This window comes from Podarcis vaucheri, assembly GCF_965113315.1.
Source record: "Podarcis vaucheri genome assembly, chromosome: 6".
Classification (NCBI taxonomy): Eukaryota; Metazoa; Chordata; class Lepidosauria; order Squamata; family Lacertidae; genus Podarcis; species Podarcis vaucheri.
The window spans coordinates 79,079,037-79,098,196 of NC_138764.1; the positions used below are offsets into that span (position 1 = coordinate 79,079,037).

At 43.4% G+C, this 19,160-nt stretch overlaps 1 protein-coding gene and 1 long non-coding RNA gene across 2 annotated transcripts in view; one reads left to right on the forward strand and one right to left on the reverse strand.

The window, feature by feature from the left end:
* DLGAP4 (DLG associated protein 4) overlaps positions 1–19,160 on the reverse strand; it is a 331,911-nt gene that overhangs the window by 80,561 nt on the left and 232,190 nt on the right. The window lies entirely within an intron of this gene.
* Positions 4–14,194, forward strand: LOC309534455. The gene is made up of 3 exons (XR_014220742.1): positions 4–157; positions 3,245–3,371; positions 13,765–14,194. It is a non-coding gene; the product is annotated as an uncharacterized lncRNA (long non-coding RNA).

The window sequence follows — 19,160 nt, forward strand, 5'->3', positions numbered from 1 at the left end:
ACAGAACACAGACATAGCATTTGGTAAGGAAAGGAAAAAAGCAGGCGGTGGAGGGACCATTTGGAGATCTACAGAAGAGAAGGTCATCAACTTATCCACTCCAGCCTCCTGTACCTATTGAACAGTGACAGGTTCCTGGCGAGGCAGACTGATGCAGGTAAGGAAGCCTTCGTAAACAACATGCATGTTACTACTAATGCTTAATGGAGTAAGCACAAAGCAATTCCTTCTTGGTCAGCTTAGGCTGTGACTTTTAGTCACCTCTTAGCCTATATTATCTGTCTTAACCTTTATAATGCCAGCTGTTAGTTAGTTAATCCTTAGCCTTGGCACGAAGTACTTGAAGCGAAGCATTTAGTGTTTTTCTTTTTACTGATCCTAAAGTCTCTGGTCCACAATGAAATGACAGAGCTGTCTTTCCTAGAACATGGTCATGGGGGAGAAAAGGAGTTTTATTTTCCCACTATGTGCTAGCTAGCAAATGCCATCCTTGTTATATGTAGTCGGGGAACTCCCTGCTGACCTGACCAAAGGCTGATATGAGACAAAAGCAAAGAGAAGGACAATGCATTGTTTGTGGGGTTGCAGATTTCCATCCATTTACCTGGGAACAAAAATTATTGAACTTAGCAGGACTTATGTCTGAGTAGACATGTAAAGCATTGTGCTGTAAGTGTCCAAATGAATTTTACTTTTCTAATGTTGTTCCAGTGCATAATAACGACCTTGCCCCTCTCCTTTTAAACAGATTCAGAAGAGTTGTGCTGGATTGGATTAAGCAGACATCTTAAGGCAGCCCTGTTCAGGGAAGTTTTTAATGTGCGACATCTTAGTGTATTTTAGTTCTTTGTGGAAGCCACCCAGAGTGGGCGGGGTACCAATAAATAATAATAATAATAATAATAATAATAATAATAATAATAATAATAATAATAATAATAATAATAGAAATGCAGAAAGCCGCCCTGCCAGCTTTCTATGGCTGCATTCACATCCATCCAACATTTCCCTAAACTGTTAATTTCCACATTATATTTGAGCTTTCATATGACATAAAATGGACTTCCAGAAAATTAATGGAAATTAGTACATGTTTAGTGCTCATTTCAGATTTATTATTATTATTATTATTATTATTATTATTATTATTATTCCAGCAAAATTCCATTTGCAGCTCCTTTAACCTGGAGTAAAGTGATGGAATTTGGGGCAGTATACCCATATATTCTTTCAGGTTGTTGTTGTGTGTTAATGATGGGGGAACAGAAATACACAGGTGCAGAAAGAGTAGGGGAGCAATGACATTACCCAATGGCGTGAATGAAACTTAGCATGACATGCCACAGTTCCATAACACAACTGGTATTGCGGTATGAAAGGAACGTTAGAAAATGGAACAGAAGCACTAGCTTTATAATCAGAAAAAAAACCCTAACACAATATTCCCCACATTTCAATGCACACTCTTTGTCCAACTAGCCCAGTTCACAGGAGTGGCTGGTGTGATGAACCTGTACAATTCTAACCCCACTGCCTCCATACCATACCATACCATACCATACCATACCATACCATACCATACCATACCATACCATACCCTACCCTACCCCTACCCTCTTCCAGTAAGTGGCACAGCTGCAACACTGCCCTCAAATTAAAAGGATGTCCACTGTAAATCAGGACACACACATAAAACAATGAAATTTATTTTTAAAAAGTTGAAAGAAACATAAATATGATTCTTTAAAATCTATTGCAGGGCACATGCCCATCACATTGATCACAGATGAAAGTCGTATTCTTATATGATAAGGATTGAGAACATGTGGCCCTACAGAGGTTATTGGATGACAACTATCCTTCCTCACCATGTTGGCTAAGACTGATGGGAGCTGGTGCTTAACAGCATCCAAAAGGCCCCAGGCTCCTCATTCTTGACATATGAGATCTGTGCAGTCTCAGAACACAGAAAATATCATAAGGTTGCCTATTTGCATTCATTTCTTGTGCACCCTCCAGGGCCACCAACCACCTGCCTCTACAGAGGATGGGAAACTGGCAGCAGAAGAAGTCCAGGATGGGCTTGTGGATGTTGCATTCTTCTACCTGTTCTTGTAGAAAGCAAAAAGGCTCCAGTGACAGATCGCCCTAATAAGACTCCTGTATCTTGTTCTCCTCAAACTACCGCTGGGGTGATTGGCTTTGACCTTTCCTAATGAAGGAGACACAAGCCTTCTGAAAGCACTTTACCACTAGCTGCCTTGGAGTCACGTCTGACTGGAGATTAGACCATTTGGGGGGGGGAGGGCGGAGATTTCCGACCTGCCTTTGCTTCAACTTGTTAATTTCACACCGGGAGGGGAAAAAAAGAACTGCCTGCCTGGAGATGAAAAGCAGCTCTCCCAAGTGGCAGTAGGCACTGCTGCATGACCAATGTAAGGCTGGGGGAGGGAAAGCGCCGTCAGGTGTAATCAGGAAACATCCGAGACCAGGGAGAAGCAGGCAGAAGGAAACTGAGGAATCTCTTTTGCCAGCTGCTCGCAGCCGAGTTGGAAGCTACTTCTCACATTACATGTTTAGGTGAACACTTGTCAAACAGCTCTCACCATCAGAAAGTCATTTTGACCAAACATTAGGAAAGGAGAGCTTATGGGTGTTTCTTTCTTTCTTTCTTTCTTTCTTTCTTTCTTTCTTTCTTTCTTTCTTTCTTTCTTTCTCTTCCTCACTTTTTCACGTCTAATTTTACCCTGTGCACTAAGGATATAGATATGTTTCAGTATATATCAATAAATAATAAAAAGGAAAGGATAGCTGAGCTCTTGAACTGGGACACTAGACTTTCCCACTATGGTGAGATGTATTTCTGCTTCAGTCTTCATAATTCTTTCTAAACTTTCACCTGTAGATATAAATTAGAATGTGCTAATCTGCTTCCCTCCCCCCCCAGTGATGCATTTCCTCTTCATTGGTGATGCGTGTATAACCATCATAAGTGGTCTTCCATGTTTCCAAACCATGTTTCTGAAGGGCTTTTCTGAACTGAATGTGTGACTTTGCTTTCTAGGAATGCATGTAACATATATGTATGTACATACATTTAAGTGTCTGTGCACGTGTGCATAGACTTTGCAGACTCTCTGAAAGAGCAAAATTAAATCATAAACTTTGTCATTGCTCTCCGGAGGAGAAAAATTCAACAGCCATTCCTTTCTCACAGTACTCTCTGATGTTCTCTACCAATTAGGCACTGTCCCTGATGGATGAAGAGGGAAGAAACTGAGCTGGAAAAGGACCAAATATATTTTGAGTGTGCAGCAGCAAGGAAGTGAGTGAAAAAAGGAGAGATGGGAGACGAGCATGGGCATAACAAGGTCAGAAAGCTCTTCTACTAGAAACTAGATCAACTCCATGCATATGGAAGGGAGCAAATGGTGCGGTTTGCTGAAGACTGTGACACAGAGAGCCAGTGGGATCTCCCAGGAGCACAGTTTGGGTCTCTATTCTCAGCAAGGGAAGTGAGTCTCATTTAGTGGGACTGGTGCATAGAACACTAACCTCAGTTTTGATTTTCATCATCTGGGATTCTGCACAGTGAAGAGAACCACACTGCTATAGATACCTTAATGTTATGCAGCCTTGTATTTAAGGACAAGCCTTGCAGTCACAGGTGAGAAGGGACTGAAGGCAGGCAGGTAAATGTCAGAATAGCATGCTGGTGAGTGTACAGGCTGGCAGAGAAAGACTCTGATCCTCCTTTATGCATGGCATAGAAACCAAGCAGGCTACCAGAGAGGGAAAAGCCCCTCCCATATGAAATTGCTATCTTCAGCAGGTGGCACAAAGAGAATGAACACTCAGGGATTGGGGATCCATACTTGGAATCATTTACATGAAGCACATACCCAGTGGGCTCTGCCAGTTTTGTTCTGTATCAACTTAAATTGTATTTTTTAAAAATACCCCCCCAATAAAAGAAATTCAAAAAGATAAAAGGAAAGGCCAGTCCCCCACATCCAGCTAAAAAAAGGCAGTGGGCTGTTGGAGGAAGGACAAATCTCTCCATCCCTCCTTTTCCAGCTGCCAGCAGGATAGTATTTTATTTATCTGTACATTTTGCTGACTAGTGCCTTTCAGTGTTTCAGAGCAATTTCAGACGGTTGCTGTTTTGGGGTGGGGTTCAATCACATGCTGGCAAACGCAAGTTGTGCAATCAACGTTGATTTAGATATTGAGCAACAAAGTCACCCACAATCCCCAAATCATATTTTTTTGCAATAAGGAAAGTGATGGGAAAATGCAATGCAAAGTGTGGGATAACATTTGTTTGATGCAACATCATCTCCCGGCAATCAAATCATAATGAATGTTCAATCAATACCCAGTGCCGTCTGATCTCCCTGCAAATGAATCAGGACAAACGCTCCATAAGCAGGTTGTCTGGAAGCAACCTTATTTACAAGGTTGCCTTGAAACCAGCTGTAACATGGACAAAGGAGAGGGAAGAGGATTCTGTTGCTGAGGATATGCACCTCTGTTGTATTTTTTAAATTTTATTTTTACACTTTTGACAACTTCTCTTTTCATGGTGCAAAGAATAGTTCCAATGATCTTAAATGCACTCAGGCTTCACATCAGAGCATATATTCTGGAGCTTCTCAAAAACATCCCTGCTCACTTCTCTTAATTCACACACTCTGCCCTGCTAGCATTCACACAGAAATGCAGAAACCTATAGGCAAAGACAGACTGTTTGAAATGTGCCACAAAATGATTAGATGCAATCAGCAAACAGGGCTCCTGCCTCTTTAATAGTACACTGAAGAGAGATTTCCCCTGCTATAGCTTCTTTCACTCTGGTAGCACAATGCTATAAAAAGCTGCCTCTGATGAAATTCCTTCTTCTAAACAACTGCAAAAACTCGACCCTCTCTTGCAGCTGCTCACCCTACTGCAAAGGCTCGAGTCATTCTGCCCATGGCTTAGCTATCACGATGTAGTTGGCTATGATAATTGAAAACAGGGCTACCACTCCATGCAGGAAGCGCTGTTAGGGTCATTCATAAATGCTCTCATATCCTGCCATTCTATTGTCAAGAATGGGGTAAAAGAAAAAAAACCAACTAAAAAAAAAAGTCAAATTATCTTCCGAATTGTAATTTTGATTTTACGATTTCCCACAGTCTGAACCTTGAAGCATATCCATATCTCAGTCCTGCCTCTCATCAATATTTCCATATTTCCGTATCTCAATTTTATCTCTCCATTTTTTATCTCTGGGTCTGCAATCCTCAAACATGTCATAAATCAGATAACCTTTCGTCCGTCAATTTTTATTGGATTATGAGTTGATATGTTAATTGGATGTCTTTTATTGGAAAATTAATAAACGTTCTAACAACAACAACAAAAAGAATAGGGTAGACAAATCTCCCCCACCCCACATTGAGGACCACAATCTACTTGCAGTAGTTTTTTGGGGGGTCACATACCGATTGTGGGCAAAACTGAAGCCCGCAATCACTGGGCCAGAACCATAAGTGCATGGATTTACCATTTTCTCGCTTTCTCTGCTAATCACATTTCCCTCTCTCTTTCTGCTACCTAGCAGCAGTCAGTGGAATGATGGTGCTTACATGACCTCCCATCACCTGGCATTACTGTGGCTTACTGGGAGGGAGAATGGCAATATGGCAGTGGGGTCAGCGTGGTGCAAACACATTGGCATGTTTCCACTGCACTGACCTCACCACCAACTTGCCCTTTCCCCTCTTCCTCCTGGTAAGTTGCAGTGACGCTGGTGACAGGAGGTCAAGTGAGTACTGCTGTCTCACTGCCTGCTAGTGCTGCCATCCACTTTTCCTTATCACTTCTGTCTTTTTGATACCTTCCTCTACCCTCCCCCATTTCCCCATGGGCTGCCAGTGGAGGAATAGGTCACCCTTGCCAGAAGTGTGAAGCAATTGCTTGCAGAGGGCTTTTGACAGTGGGCCACAGGTTGCACATCATCCTTGGCCTAGATTAACAATGCAAATGATGGAAGGGAATTCCATTGAGTTTCAAGGTGGGCATAATCTATATTTATGAATAGTTTTATGAATAAAGGCCATGTTCCTTAAAGAGCCAGCCCATTCTCTTTCACCTAAACCAGAATCTATTTTTTAAGCTAGAAAATAAAGGCTTTTTTCAGTTTATAAACAACAGCCACCTAGCCAATCCCTTTGAGATTTTCCGTTTGTGACTAATTTTCAGATTTCTATTCATCTCTCCCTGGAAAACATCTATATTAAAAAAAACAAAACCCTGCCTTGATTGTTTACCTGGGAATATGAATGATGGTGTGTGACATCATACAATGGATCTTTCAGCTGAACAGAATTTGCATATAAAATAGGCATGCATTCATTTTAGCCTGATCAATTAATACTTTTTCTTGATTCGTCATTCATCAAACTCCTATGGAACCTTTTGCTTACAGTCAAAGAAAGCTTCATTGGGAAGGTGAGTTCATGGAAATTGGGAACCTGCCTCAATAAGTGCAGTCCCAATCCAGGAATATGATTAGTAGAGTTGCTAGTCAGCAGGGCATGCGCCAGCACTCTCAAGGAGAGGGAGGTTCATTGGGGAAACAGTGAGAAGACTCAAGGAAGAACACAAGGCACAGAAATGGCAACACAAAAGGCAAGGCAACAAGAACCGCAGAGTTCACCTAGTACATTTTGTTCCACTACATGGCTCTATCATTCTACTGGGAAGCAGACAAGTGGGGGGATGGTTTGAATGCAAGTGGAGAAGAACTCCAGGTGAATCAACCCAAAAACCCAAAATACAACCAAAAACGAAGTACTTTGCTGCCTCCATTGTATCCTCACTATGCCATCTAGGGGAGCTTTTCTGGGTAGTACAAGGCCTTTTATACTTTGGCCCAAAAGAGGTGGAGGAACTGACAGTGACCCACTGTGACTTGCTTATGAAGCCATTCAGTTAAACTTTATGAGAAGTTATGAACTTTACTGCAGATATTTTGTTCCAATTTAGTTTTGTGGCTACATCCTAGGAGAAGGAAAGAAATGTTGTTGACATGCCCAAGTTTTTGAACCTAAGCATGCCAACCGAGTTTTCTACTGTATACTTTGCTCCCCCCCCTTCCAAAACCCTTCTTGGTGCACTAAGGATGCTATGCCTTCAGCGCATGCCTGACTGACCAGTCATCTCTGTGGAAGCTCAGCACCAAGAGGATTATTAAGCTCAGGAAATGTATGCTTCTCGAGAAGTTATTAATTACCTATTATTTCTATCCTAGGATAATGAGAGGGTTGGAGAAAAGGGGGGGGAGAATGAAGAGGAAGCTTCGAGCACTGCAGCGAATCTCCCATTGCCACAAATGTGCCAGGAGCATCCCCTGATCACCCAAAGAAACAGAGCGTAAACAGAAAGAGAGAAGCAGCTGAGTGGAAAATCCACCTTCCAATCTGAGGGCTTTTGCAGCAGAGACTCTCTGGAGTCAGCTAGTGAAGAAAATTTAAGGAGGCTTCTCTGTGTACTATACAAAGAACATGTATCTGGGTTCCCACAGATACATGTTATGGAGAATATAAGTTGAGTGTTTAATTTGCATAACAACCAGCCATTATGCACATTCACCAGACCACATGGAGAATGTGTATATAATCTATCCATGAAGAGGAAATTGTGCAAATTCTCCAGATACTTGGAAATTATGCAGAGTTCCCAATAGGCTTTGGTGGATGTGAACATCTCAGATGAATTTTGTACATTATCAGGCTAATATGCACAATCTCCAACAGATCTTTTGGGGGGGGGGTGAGCATATGGTTTTCCCAGTAGTGATGTATGGAAGTGAGAGCTGGACCATAAAGAAGGCTGATCACCGAAGAATTGATGCTTTTGAATTATGGTGCTGGAGGAGACTCTTGAGAGTCCCATGGACTGCAAGAAGATCAAACCTATCCATTCTGAAGGAAATCAGCCCTGAGTGCTCACTGGAAGGACAGATCGTGAAGCTGAGGCTCCAATACTTTGGCCACCTCATGAGAAGAGAAGAGAAGACTCCCTGGAAAAGACCCCAATGTTGGGAACGATTGAGGGCACAAGGAGAAGGGGATGACAGAGGACGAGATGGTTGGACAGTGTTCTCGAAGCTACCAACATGAGTCTGACCAAACTGCGGGAGGCAGCCTGGCGTGCTCTGGTCCATGGGGTCATGAAGAGTCGGACATGACTAAATGACTAAACAACAGCAACTGCACTTGGTACATTCTCCTGGCAATATGGACATTCTCAATTTAGTATGCATAATCACCAAGAAACACATTTCCCCCCTATCTCTTGTTCAGAAGTATGCACTCTGTGAGGTCAGAAGGAAAGGAAATTCAAAAAAGTATAGAAGGTAACAATTATGTTTTGAACAATGGTCATTCACAAAATGACAACACAGACATTCGGTCATTAGCACATTTAGTGCTATAACCTCCCCCAATCTATATACCTGCAATATGCTTCATGCATCTGATGTAGTGGACTGTGGTCCAAAGAAAGCTTATGCCATAATAAATTTGTTAGTCTTAAAGGTGCCACAAACCTCTTAGTTGTAATTTGACAGTGACAGTGACAGTGAGCAGACAAACTGTCTCAGTTAAAAAAGAAAGCCAGCAATAACCCAGATTGCTTCAGGTTCTAATTTCGGTGAAGGATTTGTTTTCCCCCTCAATGATATTGCCATGTAGCTGCATTGGTTGAGTATATGAATCACTATGTTGATCTATGTCAATCACTATGTTGATGAGGTGATCCCTGGTCGGTTGGTATCACACAACAGAGAAGCCTTTCACAGATAAAACAATGGGAGCTGTAGCAGCCATAGATCGAGATTGCAAATTGGCAGAAAAATATTAAACTGCTACTTGTCCATCTCAGGCTTTATTCTGGATTGACAGGACAGAGGGCATCTCAGATGATCTCAGGTCGGGTCCCCCCCCCCCTGTATGCATGTATGAAACCCAGGACATTTGATTCCGGGATGTTCTGTCCCTTAAACATCAAGCCTCTTATTTCCTAGGCTCCCAATACACCAGGGCTCAACATACATATAGTCCTTCAGATGAAGATCAGCATCAAGATGAAAAGGGGAGGGAATCTTGCTAAAGGCAAGGCTGAATAGCTAACAGCACTGGCAATGCAAAATGTCAAAACCTGGGACCTGGAGCTGTGATGTTGCGTCTCTGGAATACCAGTGCCTCATAGTTAATTGGAATGCCCACTAGAGTTTTTATGACACTGACTAAGGACGATCCCTTAAAATGGGAACTGTCTCTTGAGACAAGACAATATTAAAAGCTAGTTTGGGCCTTGGGTCACTTTCAGGTAGTGCTCAGAGCCACAGCCTGCCCAATGCCCCCCAACCGGCCTACCCCGTCCCCTACCTGTGCCCTAGGCTTCTAAGTGGGTCAGTGCCAGTACCAGCAACTCCTTGTATGCTGAGTAAAGGAGCAAATGTCTGTACTTAGTTTGAGAAAAGCTAAACTCTGGAACTCCTTGGTACAAGGAAAACACTAGGTCAAAGAATTTAGCAGTTTCCAAAGAAGAAATAGGTATCAGTAGAAAGTGATGTCAGCAATTGCCAACTAATTATGCCAAACTCTGCTTCCATCTGCTTCCATTTTGAGACTGGCTCTGTCCCTGCGCCACCATTCTGTGACTGGTGAGCTTCAGTAATTTTCAGCTGCCCTAGTTTAAAAAGTCAGAACCACTGCTGTAGTCTAAAGGCATATCCACAGTCCACACTATAGACTTCAACCTGGCTGATCAGTCCTCCCCTCTTTCCAGGAAGAATTAGAAGCTGTATTTTTATAAGACCCTCAGGATGTTGTTGGACTTCAACTCTCATCAGCCCCAGACATCATGGCCAATGGTCAGGGATGATGGGAGTTTAGTCCAGCAACACCTGCACACCACTAGTTCTCTACCCCTGATGTGAAGGGTCTAGGTTCTCCAACAGAATTCTGAAAACCTCAGATAAGGTCTCAAGCAACCTAGGTTCTTGGACTTTCCCTGTCCAGAAAGGTTCCGTTTCATTGCATAAGCTCACGTTTCTTTTTTTAAAAAAATTTTTATTGGGTTTTCACATTTTATATAGACAAAAACAAAACACAAAACATCAAAACAAACATAAAAGACAACAAACATGTATAATTTCCGAAAATCTTATTTTCTAACCCTAGTCCTTGACTTCCCCCCACCCCCTCCCTTGCATCCCTATTCCCAAATTTATGTCAGCAAATTGGCATTTCCTTTTCTATCTTAATATTAATCCTTTTATAATGAAAAGCAAAAATAAATTTTTCCTAAGTTGGCCCCCAATTCTCTTCCATCGATTTCTCATTTTATCTTGAATAATTTTCTTATTAACTAAACCCCCTGGTCTTGAGTGCTGTTTAGATTTAGATCCTTCCCTCCCTCCCATCCCCGATTTGCGTCCCTTCCCAAAACATGTCCAAAATAACAGTTCTTAGCCTGGGTTCCGCACGTCCAAGGCTCTCAAATCTCTTTCAGTCCCTCTCCGCCGGTTTTGTTGGTAGTCCTTTATGTCGGTCATCAAGTCTCGAAAGAGTTCCTTCACAATCAGTCCAATCAGTCCATAGTCTCTTCCCTTATTTAGAAACAACTGCTGAAGAATTTCCACAAGGCCTGACTCTTGAAGATAATCAAAATCAGAGTCTATGTGGAGGCCCCAATTGTACTTCTTTATTTCAAATTCCTGAATTCCATAAATTCCCAGGGCCTCCACTTTCGTCTTCTGTATCTTTCGTAGGCTTAGAGTAGATTTAATCCAATAGTCTCCTTGCTTGTGTTCTCCAGGTGTCAGCTTCTGGTTAGTATTTTCCCACTTCACTTGTTCTCTTTCTTGTTTTGTCTTCTCCTCTTCTTTATTTATTATTTCAAATTCAGCTGTGGATTCTTTCTCACTCAGGTCCTCATTACATTCAGCAGAACTACTTGTTTCAGAATTCAAGGTCATCAGTTGTTTACTCATAGCTGTAGTCTGCTCCTGTAAGATTCCCACCAGGCAGAACATCCTTTCGATTTCTCTCAGTATCTTTCCATCCACAGCCATTGTAATTCCACAGAATTCCCCCTAGAGGGGATCTGGTTACTTAATATTCTTTTCTCCAACAATCCTCTATCCTGTTATTGTTTCTTTGTTTCCAACAATTTTAATTCAATTGTAGCTCCTTTTAGTCCAGAGAGATCTTAAATAGCAATTTTCCCACTGTTAACAGTCCATTTGACAGCTTTGACAGCTGTCAAATTCTGCTCCTCTTATACAGGCTCCAAAGCAGGTCGCTCCCGGGCCCGGGAGGGAGGGTTGTTTACAACAAAACAAAGACACTTCCAACACTCCACTCTCCTGCTCGAATTTACCTTTCCAAATCTTGGAAGTTACTGTCTTTTTGAAACTCACCCTTTACAGGGTAGGCACTCCAGCTTAGCTCTTATATCGTTGCTCTGGATCGTCTGCAAGGGGGGGTGGGGACTTCCTTTTAGCACACCCCCCGATCGTCTCAAATTCGAAAGGTAGAATTTTTAAAGTTCGATTCCAAATTACTCACAGGTTCTTCTTTTCAGTCCAAATTTCAAGGAAGGAAGTCAGCGCTCTCCAGTCCTGGCTTGCGGCTTCGCTCAGCGGCGGTAGCGATCGACTCTCAGCGCCGCGCCGTCCCCCGTATCCCCTCCGCAGCCTTTAAAAAGGCTCTTCGCGAATCAGGGGGGGCGCTTAAGGCACCCACCGAGTCTTCAGTCCGCAGGCTTCCGCGCCTGTGGTTTTAAAGGGTCCCCGTGTCGCCGGCACGGCAAAGACCCATCCACCGCTGAGCCGGTTCCCTCCGGAGCTCGGAGGGAATCCGCCATTTCCAGATCGCGCCAACCCGGAAGTAGCACATAAGCTCACGTTTCTGTCCCATAAGGCAACAACTGGGACTTCATTAAAAAAAAAAAGAATGCCTAAGGATTCTGAAATACACTAATGTGCACTTCTGAGAGAACGAGAAAATTATCTCTCTTACCAGTATGTGAATGCAAATAGGTTAAAGCATATTCACTGTATACAGGAGTATTAATCTCTCATAAGTAGCTGTGATTGATGTACCCTTAGGTCTATACTTGAATCTTGCATGCATTCGAGGACACTGACATGAGAATGTATAGTGACTGCAGAACAACTGCAGCCCTTATATGCGAGGTTATATGAAAAGAGTGAAATGAACTTTCCAGAGAAAGTATGTGGTCAGAGAGTGACAGATTAAGAAGCACAGAGGAAGGAATTTACCAAGTCATTTCCTGAGGCTCTTTGGGTGGAATCCATTTTGCAACTGCAGAAGGGTTTTTTTCAGGAGGGATGTCCATTAATGGAAGATGCAATGCAACCCCTCCTCCCTCCTACAGTCCCCAGCACCCACAAAAATCCATTTCAGAGAGTTGGCGGACTCTCCAGAACAGGATGGAAGACAGTGCTGGGTATGTGTATGCTTTCTATAGTTGTAAGGAGGATTTAGCAAAAAATCTCCTCCCTTACCCTCCATTAGTGGACACCTCCACTGGATCAATAGAAACACAGGCCATTGGTCAGTCTAGCTCAGTACTGCATGCACTTAATGGCAGTTGCTATCCAGAGTTTCTCTCCTTGCCCTACCGGGATATTCTGGAAATGGAATCTGATACCTTTTGCATGCAAAGTATGTACTTTAACACTGAGCTAAGGCCTTCTCCCAGCTGTGAGCACAAGAGCTTCAAATGGAATCCAATTGGATCCCATCTTCTGCCTTGAAACATGCAGCCTCACATCTACCACCATTTGCTCATAAAAGCCCAGGCAATTGTATACATTGTCCATCACACATATGATCACATGCAGAAGCCCAAAAAGTTCTGCTCCATGTATTCTTCCCTGTCCTGCAAAGTAGTATTTTGCACGACAGAGAATCCTCTACTCGCCATGGCGGTCAGGCTACGGTTGGTTTACATTTACCTCAAGCTGGGGAGATGCTTAATGCTGCCCTGCTTTATGATGAAAGAACAGCAGTGCATTCTCAGCTGCAAGGAATTTGAAAGAAACCTGGTGCTGGGAGCAAAATGAACATGCTTTTCACATTGGGGAACCCTAAATAATTAAACCACAGCAGCGGGGGCCCTAATTGGGCTGGGTCCCTGCTCTGTGGTGTGCTTAGCAATATGGTTAATGAAGCCCTGTTGTTAAGCAAGGAAATGGCTGCCTCCATGAAAGAAGTGAAGGCAAGGGAAGGAATGAAAAGCATCTGACGGACAGCTCTCTGGCTGGCCCGTTTCACAAGATGGCTCCGCAGAGCATTATAACAGTGGCCTGGCCAAAATCAAGAGTTGAAACAAGAGACAAGATGGCAGCCATGGAGAATGTAAGAGATATGAGAGAGGCATAGCCTCCATTAAGGTCATGTTCTGATTTGCCTCACTGGGATGTTGGAGGGTGTGGTCTCTCAGCAGCTGACAGGTGTTTTTACTGGTAGATGTTGGAGGAAAGATTCTGCTCCAACCTTCCTCAGTCCAGTGTCCTCCAAATGGTTTGGACTACGATTCCCTTGCTGACTGGGGCTGCTGGGAGTTCTGGTCCAAAACGTCTGGAAGACACAATGCTGTTTCTACTCCTTATGTGACCAATGCAGCATCCACGCAGAAGCCTACCCTACAGTCTAAATATGATCATTTCTTTTTCAGATTGGCAGCCTGACCATGGAAGAGAGTCATAAGGAAAAGGGACTCATCTCGCCCAGTTATAAGCCTTCTAAGGGGAGCACGCCAGGCTGAAAGAGGCTGCCTGGATCACCTTGTGGGAATCTTCCTGCTGATTCAGTTACCGGGCAGAAGAGGCAGGCGGTCTAACATTTCCCTCCTCCTGCCCATAGTACCTGTACGGTTACAGGCTCTGAATGAGATAAAACAGTGTTTTGATAACATCTCACTTCTGTTTAATATCAAGCTTTGGAGAGTTCATAAATAAAACAAGTGCTGGCTGGGAGTTCTCATTGGCTCGAGAGCTCACAGCTTTTTGTCAGTCCCTGTCACTGCTATCTTGTCTCCAGAGGATGCAGAGAGATGTGGACACTTGCTAATCAACTGGCACTTCTGCATCACCCGAACCCCACAGTGAAAACCCGTTGTCCGCTCGTTGCAATTCTTGTATGAAATATTTTGTGCTTGTTTGACAAAGTAATAGCACCTGACACCTCTGGTTGCAATAAAGCTTCTGGGCTTTTGACTTATTTCCCACATCCCTCACTAACCTAGCACACAAAATGCTTGGGAGCTGGGTCTGCGTGCTGCTTTCTTTCAGCCATAATAAAGAGCTGCTGGATGTTGTTATGCATCCTGGGATGGTCCACCAGTCTATAGGCTCCCTGCAAAAGCCACCAGTGGTGGCTGGTGCCCATTGGAACTGATGCAGTGTAAGGCAGGAGGTCAACACTAGGTGGAGCCAGAGCCAGAGCCAGAAGCAAACACAACCACAGCCATCTAAAGGCCTGCTTAGGCTGCCATGAGAGAGTCTGGAAAGCGTCACTGTAGGTACTTGTTGATACTAAAGTGATTTGAAACTCAAGAATGATTTTATTAAAACCGTTTAAATAGTTTTTATTGGCAGTGTTTTAAATAGTATTTTACAGTGGCACTTGGTGTTCGGGGGGATTGGTAGGGTGGAAGGCAGGGAGCCCAACAGTAGGTGATGTTAGAGCCAATGAGAGACAGAGCCAATTCATTCTAGTCCTTGCTCCCATCTTCCTCCTTGCTGAGACTAAGGATGGGGAAGCTGGCAGCCAGTGCACATAAGAAGGCAGGGAAGTGCCCCATTTGCTATAATAGACCAGCCTCCACCAGTATTTTGGAAACTGCCCTGGATGATTGGATGAAGGGCTGTTTAAAAGTTGAATAAATGCTTCACTTAAACCTCTTCTCTGTACTTAGGAACAACAGACCAGTGGGCCATCTAGTCCAGTAGCAGATCTTCAGTATTTTCTCCCAGTCCCACTTGGAGATTCCAGGGATGGATCCTGGGAATTTCTGCATGCAAAGTGAATGCTCTACCACTGAGCCATAACCCTTCCTTGAATAATTTTATGAACAGGTGTGCAGCCAAAGGACACTGAGTCTTTCCTCTTCCTGAGGAGTCATGGTCCCTGCCCACGTGCTGCCACTTTCTCCCAGTCCAGCTCACATCCAGTGGCAGTTTCTGCACAGCTCTTTGAAACCTAGCACTTCAAGTTAAGCCTAGAAATAGTCAAATGAAGATTTTCATAAATCCTCAGTTCTCTTTTTCTATATTGAATTGAAGCAAATCCCACATTTCCCACAGAGACCATTGTTCCATGATTATTTTCCCAGCTGCAAATATACTTTAAACACACACACACAGCTTCCACTTTGAAAGTTTCTATTCTATATGACTGCACGGGGAAAGGTAGAAGAAGCTTATCCACCCAAGGCAAATAGGGGGCAAGTATAGATTTGGATATTTTTATCTTGATTTTTTCATACCGCTGCAATAAGCTTGCAAGACCTGGCTCATAGATTTGAACCTATTACGTTTGCAAAACTTAAAACCCCATTGACCTCTGGAATGGGGAGGCCGAGCTCTAAGCCTTGATCTCAGCAACGCTCCTCATCATATCCATTTCTAGTTTTAGTCAATAATCCTGAAATGCACAACTGTGGCACTGCACTCCTGTCTAGTGGTTTCCAGCTGACTGCTCAGGGCACAGGAGTCTCTTGTGAGGCAAGGTTAGGTCATTTCAGTCACTGCACTGTTTCCCCAGCTTCTAGAGTGGTGTGTGCGGCACTGGAAACAAATTTAAAAGCAATGTAAAATGTAAGAACAGACACAAAGTCCAGGCGCCTACTTTGTTTTTGTGCATGTCCTTGGTAGAGATGATTAGTCAACAGAGGGCATGACCTCTCTCTGTGCCCATTTTATCCCACAGTATCCAAACTTGGAGGATGTACAGGCTTAGAAGCTTCAGTTCCCTGGGAGGAAATCCTTCTATCTCTGCATAGAAACGTAGACAACTGTGCTGTGAATTACCAGTTACTGGGGAACAATAGTAAGTTAAGGACATTGCATGCTTCTCCTGCTAGTAGCCTTCCCATAGAGCACTACTGGAAAGAGGATGCTGGAATAGATAGGCATTGGGTCTGATCCTTCAGGGCTCTTATCTTCTTAAGTCATTTTAATTCTTAATGGGAGGAGTTCAATCCTGCAATCCTGCACTCTTCTGATCCTTCTGTTCTGTTTCCCAGACAGAATGAGTCTTCCTCTTCTCTGCCTGTGCATTGTTCTGTGGGGTGGTGGGATCACTTGACCTTTCAGAGAGGATTTGGGGGAGGAACAGGGGACATGGGAGGGAGGGGGGGGAAAACCCCATTGCACTAGTGCAAGCTCTAGTGTTGGCTTCTGCTAGCACGATGGGTTAGTTGAATCTGGGGCTTTTTAAGTCATTAATCACTTTGAGGTATTTTCATGGGAAGTGATTAATAATACTACTAACAATAATAATAATAGTCTTCTCATCACTATTGTTTCAAGGCTTTATCAACTTTACCATCTAGATTTGCTAGATGTGACTTTCTATATGGGTTCTATAAAAATGCAGCTCTGCATAAAACAAATGCCCCTCAAAAACCACATGGTAATAACAGGGTACAGTATTCCTGGGACTGTGCCAATTTAGATTATAGGTGGAGGAATCACATTAAATTATTCCATTTTTTAAAAACCTGCCTAATTTTCTGAAGGCTGGGCACACATCCCCTCCCAATATAAAGGGTATGCATTCTCATTTTCATGTCCCAGAAATGGATAATGTACCCCAGCAAGACATTACCCCACCCACAATCCATTCCACAGGGACTGCTAATCATGCTATGAAGGATTCCCATAAGGGCAACGCAAAGGAAAACGATAGGTCAGTCATATTTTAAAGGATTGTGCTGACTAAACCAAAGATAAACCCATGGAAGATAGAAATGTGCCTCTCAGTACAAAAGCTAAGATTCTCGTGTCTCAAACATTTGAAAGAGTTCAGCAAAGTGCAAAAATCACAAAACCTGGTGAGGCAACAAAGCTGGAGGGCTTGGGAAATATATGGTAATGATCAAGTTATGTTTGTAAGCAATAACATCTCCCTGGAGCAAGGTGGGTTGAGAAGAATCATTCATATGAATAGGCCAATTCACTGTAATCAAGAATCTGCTCGGATGATTGGAATTCAAAGGTTTTTCTTAAAGGACAAAAGCTTTAGATAAGTGTCTTGGAAAAAAGAATATATTTGCAGTGAAGGGGTGAGTGTGTGTGTGTGTGTGTGTGTGTGTGTGTGTGTGAGAGAGAGAGAGAGAGAGAGAGAGAGAGAGAGAATTTAGGCTTGTGTATTTACAGCTCATAGTACTTTGAAGCCTAGTAATACAGTGGTGCCCCGCAAGACAAATGCCTCGCAAGACGGAAAACTCGCTAGACAAAAGAGTTTTCCGTTTTGGAGGTGCTTCGCAAAACGAATTTCCTATGGGCTTGCTTCGCAAGACGACAATGTCTTGCGAGTTCCTGCTGGTTTTTTCCCCTTCCCCCCTTTTTCTAAGCCGCTAAGCCGCTTATCAGCTGATCCGATCAGCAGATAAGCCGCTAAAAGCCGCTAAAAGCCGCTAAAAGCCACTAATAGCGCTAATCCGCTAATCCGTCAATGGGCTTGCTTCACAAGACGAAAAAACCGCTAGATGAAGAGAATCACAGAACGGATTCTTTTCGTCTTGCGAGGCACCACTGTAGTAGCAAAGCTACTATAAGCAGCCGGGACTAAGGAGGCAGGCCCAAACAAGCCAATGGTATCCTATTAGCTCCTTTGGTCATGAGCTCCTGCTCAACTGAAACTGCAGTATACTCTCTGGCCAGCTTCAGTGGTGGTGCTGGAGAACAGCAGAGATCAGGCCAGCAGTAGACTCCCTCTGCTTGCACGCTGCTGATCCTGTACATCAGGGAATAAGGATGGTAGAGCTCTTGATGCCCAAATCCTTGGCTCCAGACACCTGGGATCTTGTGCCCTAAAACAGCTTCTTAACGCACATGTAAGGGGGTTCACAAATTGTTATAAACATGCCTGGAGTCTCTTTTAAAGGAAACCAATTATGCAAAGGCTTCTTTTTACTTCTTGTGGCTTGGGGAAGGCAGAATAACACCACCTGCCACCCTCTGCCTTATCACAAATACTTCCACTCAATACCTTAACAGTGTGTCAAACTCACATCAAACTAAAAAAAGCCACTGATTTTTTTTTGGGGGGGGTATTTTGTCCAGTGGTGAATTGTCCATTGGTGAATTGAAGTTACTGTATCTTATGGCAGATCCGATTTCCATTGCAAACAGCAGCAGCAACAATCACAGCAATAAATAGAGGCAACATCCATAGCGGCTGTGATCCTGTCATAAATGTGTGCCTGTATTGAAGCAGATGCTGTTTGGGATTTAGGGATGCACGAAACTTTCCTATACTGTATGAAACAGGGATTGTTGGGCTGAGTAGCACTGGCTTAAGAGGTTAGTTTCCTAACCATACATCACATGTATTGCTTTAATGCAATTAAGAGGCACATGGATTTTGTTATGTAAATAGCAGCAGAGGGGAAGCCTGAGCTGACTCTGGATTGTGGGGGATGAGGAGAGGAAGCTTAACTATTTCCCTCCCTGGCACAATCCCAACAAAAAACCCCACTCTGAAGCTGCTATATGCAATTCAGAAGACTCCAAAAGTGTGATTTGGGAGTTTCCCTTGAAACCCAATGGTGAGTTTAGAAAATGGAGAGAAAGAGTTAAACCTCTCCTCGCCTCACCCATGCTCTGCTGTCATTTAAACAGTGACTGTTAATTGCACTTAGCTTTGTGTCTTGTATGACTTAATTGTGTTGGAGAATGAGACGGGATCCTGAGCTGCTTTATACTGATGCCCAATATAACGTAACTAAGTATAGTAGCTTTTTGGGGGGAGAGGGGAGGGGACTCGGGATCTGCAGAAACTGGAATCACACCCGGAATTATCCAATTTAGCATCAATGCATTTGGATCAGAAGCCCTTTCTTCC